Source organism: Zonotrichia leucophrys, chromosome 6 (assembly GCF_028769735.1).
Source record: "Zonotrichia leucophrys gambelii isolate GWCS_2022_RI chromosome 6, RI_Zleu_2.0, whole genome shotgun sequence".
NCBI lineage: Eukaryota > Metazoa > Chordata > Aves > Passeriformes > Passerellidae > Zonotrichia > Zonotrichia leucophrys.
This window is the reverse complement of record NC_088176.1, coordinates 17,202,700-17,207,754: the sequence shown is the minus strand read 5'-3', so window position 1 is coordinate 17,207,754 and position 5,055 is coordinate 17,202,700.

Genomic DNA, 5,055 nt, shown 5'->3' with positions numbered 1-5,055 from the left:
TAAACGAGAATGAAAGTGATTTTTTTTCCCCTCAGAATTCAGGTAGAAGAACTATTCGGTTTTCAGGGGCAAAAAACCCCCAAACAATTTAATATAATTCAAAGAGTGACTTGGAAATGCCAGTGAGCATGCAAAAATTATATTATCCCAGGGCAGAATTGAGATACAATGGCCAGGAGCCAGCTAGAAACCACACACAGCTCTGCAGGGCTGCTCACCTCTCCTGGAGATGGAGAGGGCTCCAGAGCAGCCATACCAGGGCTGGAGATGGCTGAAAAGTGGGATTTAAGTTCCAATACTCATTTGCTTTTTTTAACAATTAAATGAGGTGCAACAGCAGGGTATCATAAAAATACCAGTGCTGAGATTCCTAATTTTTCTCCCAAGCAGGCATCTGGATTACCAAATGTGTCTGCAGAGTGCAAAGCTATGCTGCTTGTGTGGGGACTGGGTAATCCCAATACAACTGGCCAGTGACCAGAAATGATGCAGGAATTATTCGAAAACATCTGCTTCCCTGTCATATCCTGCACTATCTGCATTCCATCTGCTTTGGCTGGACATAACTTTTGTATAAATGTCTTGTGAATTGGCCCCTTTGGGAGAAATTTTATTTTTAAAAGTATATGACAAGTGATGGAGGGAAAAGGGCTAAATAAATCTGTTGTGGTGATTGCATTCTGCATTACTAGCACTTCTTGAACACTTTTGAGAGAAGACATTTCTTTGCTTAGTTACTTTACTGAATGAAATAATTTCTTCTGCTTGGGGAACAAAGATTTATTTATCTCCAATAATGTAAAAGGTCATTCTTCCCTGGGCCTATAAACTGGATCATTCTTTTGGCAGCAGCTGCTGCTAAACTATTAATGTCACTGGTAACATGAGAAAAGAAATAAACAGAAATGTCCACAAAAAAGCTAGGAGAACTGGAAATGGGTGTAAATTAAAGTATGTGAACATGCAATCTTATCTCCTGCACTCTAGGATTTATTCTCCAGTGTTCTCCATGTCCAAGGGTGTCTATCTGATGTGGAGCTGGCAGGTGTGGTCCAAGCCAGCATGAGCAGCATCCTGGGAGTGCCAACCTTGCACTTTGCTAACCTGGGATTATTTCTGCCTTGTGCCTGCAGGAGCCCAGGTTTCCCCAGCCAGAGTACCAGGAGGGTGGGCTGATGGGACTGCACGGCAGCTCAAGGTGGAGACAGGGATGGAAGGAGGAGGGGAGAGGGGAGGTGAGAGTGCTCACCCAGCCATGGTAGCAGAGACCTGGATCCATGGCTGGTGTAGGGAAAGCCCACCAGACATCAGGGATCTTTCCCTCGGCAGAAGAAAACTCCTAAAATAATTCTGCTCCCTCTACAAACCTAAAATTTGCTGAATTTACCAGGCTCACCAAAGATCCACTACAGTCCAGCATCTGTTCAGCAATTCCTTCAGCCAGTTCTTCATTTCTCTTGTGTCACCATCTCATGCACACCCTTCAGAGTGCCATTGGGAAGAGAAATTCAAGAGACCTACTTCAGTGGCTTACAAGTACTTATCCCAGGCTATCTCTGCTCTTCAGAAGTCACGCTTCCTCAGCTCCCTATCTCTCCAGCTGGGCTGGAATTCAAACTGACTCTGGCAAGCCCCTTGAAGCATCAGCTGTGGGCACAAGCAGCAGCCCCTTCTGCATGAAAAAACTTTTCTGAATCAACTTTGCTCCTCTGCATGTTATCAGGAAATAGGAATGTTTGTGATTATGTCTGGTGAAAACTAGTGCTGGAGAAATAGTAGTGAGGAGGCAGCCTGGGTTTGTGGCAGATAAGCACAAGGAGTTGTACTGATTAGCCAGTGTTTATCCAAGTTATTCCAACTTCTACAGTGAGCAAAATGAAGCTGCAAATCTCTCAAGCCCAAACTTCCTCCAGAGGCTTGTAACTGCTCTGGAAATGCCGCAAACGAAGCCTGGTTAGAAACAAAATTCTGTGTACAAAATACTCTCCCTAAGCTCAGACTTTGCAGTTCACAGAAGCATGGATGGAAGATAGAGGACCTTGGCGTGCTAATGCCAGCCCTGTGTAAGGAAATCAGCATTAGATATTGAGAAAATTCAGAGGAGAGAAGACAGAAAACTCAGCATTTTGAACCTTAGTTGACTTAAAGGAGTAATTTCAGAAGGGGAAAACCTGAGGCTTGCCAAATTGCCTGGGACATCTGCATCAATATCCCAACTCTGGTTATATTCAGAACCAGGTGCTCCTAAGGAAGAGGGAAATTGCCCGCTGGGGAGCCTGCTTACAAATTTACTTTATTAGCTGCTGTCTGCCAACATTATAACTGTCCCCAAACTCTTGTTTATGAAAATGCATTAATATAATAGTGAATATTCCCATAGCTTTGAGGAGCATCCTATTTTACTCTGAACCTCTCTATCTCCAGGCATCAAATGCAGCATGTGGAGAAGGCATTGCTCTAGATACAATCAAATGTAATGACTCAATTCCACAGTGTATTTGTGCACATCCAGGATGTTCCTGTGTTAAGAGACACAGCAACAGAAGCTCTGTGATGATCTGGCTTCTATACAGCTCTCACAGTCCTGTCTACTTCTATAACATTCCTAGTTTTTTATCTCTGCTGTAAAGCAAGTCCCACTATTTTCAGTGTCTTCTTGCTCAACATGATTTCCTAGGCTGTAATCTCTCTTCCTGCCTCTAATCACACTTGTGATTCCAGAGCTTCCTTTTGGGACAGTGTCCCCAGTGATAGATGCGATAGCTCCACGCTATTGAGTGGATTATTGTCCATCCTATCAGCAGTGCTGAAAGGAGCAGTCCTGCAGGCTGTGCACATCAAGCAGCCCATTCTTGGCACTGTGTTGGTACTCTCAGCCTGACAGCTTTCCTTTCACTACAAGGAAATACTCTTTGGCCTAATGCTTTTCTGTTGGAGCTGTGTGAGATAGGAGTACGAGGCCAGTGCTGCAAGCATCCTGGTACTGATAGAATCATAAACTCAAAGAGCACTTTAACTAAAAGAGCATTTTCTTCTTTGGTAGCCTTGCTGCATTCAGAAATGGTTTGAAGGGCTTGGAGGGGAGCTTGTAAGCAGGGCCCTCACCAAGGGGTCACTTTTTCTGTAGCAAGGCTAGCTCATCTCAAGGCCAGCTCTGTAACCCCACAACAGCTTTGGTCAGGTATGTGAGGTTTTTACTTATGGATGAGATGTGCAACCTTCTATGTGAATGAGATTATTTAAAAATAAAGATATCTTACTTTGGCACAACATATCCCCAGATGGCTCCTGGAATGAGCAATCCAGCTTGAAGGTGCATTTCTTCAAGGAAAACAATATTCAGCAGTTGTGTGAGATATGTACCACTTCCATGTTCCCTTAAAGCAACATAATGTGTGTCGACAAATCCTGCGCCAACAAAGGTTTCATTTTTTAATGTGTTTGGGAAGGGAATGACAGGCAGATGGATTGATTGCTTGATGTTTGCTGTTCAAACTAGATTTTCATTTTGGACAGGGACAAATGTGACTTTTCTTCTCCCCTGTATCCTCTCTCCCCGATATTTCTTTCTTTTTTATTTTTCTGCTTCAGATGTAGGGGAGTTTTTTTGAAAACTGAAATACAAACCTGAAACTTTTATTTAAAATACTTTTTAAAAAGCCCTCTTACTTTTTTCTGTCCCTTTTCATGAATCTTCTTGAAAACAGAAGAAAAGAAGAAGACTACAATATTTTTTTCACAAAGCCAAGTGGTATTTTTATGAAACACAATTGACTCTCTCCACATCTCAAGGGATATTTCAGAAACAAAGGCAAAGCAGAGATGAGGGACTTTTGAAATATTTTCTGATCATTTAGTAAACGAATAAGCAGGCTCCAGATCACCTCATCTATACATCCTCTCTGCACGAGTCATCCCTGACCTGAACCTCATCAAACACTGGGACCAGGGGTGGGGAGCACCCTGCCAAAGCTGAGTGGTCTCACTTGAAAATCACTGTATAATTTAACCCGTACCTTCTGACCTGCCAGAAATATATGAATAAGTAAAATAAAATCATTTGCAAGGGAAGAAGGAATAGTCTTATATCCAAGCAGAATGTTACAGTAAGAAAAATAACAATTCTAGACTGCAGATCGCTATGCTGAAATCAGACGAATAAAGAGCTGTGCTTAGAGACTGGGAGCAGCATTTGTGTTCTAGCCTTATCTCTGGGTTTTGCTGTGGGTGGTGAAAAGGCAGTGAAGGCTGTTCCCAGCCCCTGGAAGGCAGGCAGGGCACACACTGGGGGCAGGGGGTCCCTGCAGGACAGAGGGGCTGCAGGACAGGTCTGCATCACCCACCCACCCACTCACTCACTGCTACCTTTGTCTGCCTCTGCCGGGGGGGAGAGCTGCCCTTGGGCACCGTGGGGACCACAACTGCTTTAAAGTCTGGCTAAAGGTAACAGTGTCACCACCTGCTTGATTTCCCCAGGTTGTAAAATGATCCGTAAACAGCGCAGATTATTTCCATCTGCCGGGGCAGGAGGGGGCAGGAGGCCTTTCTTTATGTTCTTTTTACCAGCCTGTGTGCTGGGGGAAGCTCAAATGGCTGCAGAAGTTCTCCATGAATGGAGACACTGCGCTGAGTTATAGCTCATTTTCAGACAGCTCTGTGTCCTCTCTCACAAAGACTGCCTCTTTTGCCTGAGTTTTTCTATCAGAAAATGTGGTTTCATGTGAAAGTAATATTTGTGGGGAGGAAAAAGGGACCTGCCCATTGTGACAGATGTTTTTCAATATTCCAGGGAGATGAAATGAAGCAAAAAGAAAACTTGCCTCCACTTGAGCTTTGGACCAAAATAAAGTTATTTTGTTTCAAAACATTCATTTGAGATGGAAAAAGCTGCTCTCATCAGTTTTGTTTTGTTTTGTTTTGTTTTTTTTTAAATCGAATGCCTCAAAAATGTTGTTTCCATATCCCTAATTCAATTCTTTCTCTTTAAAATGGTTTAGTAATTTGGCCTGCTGGTTTTGTTCAAACAGGAAGCAAATTGTAAAGCAATTAGGTTTC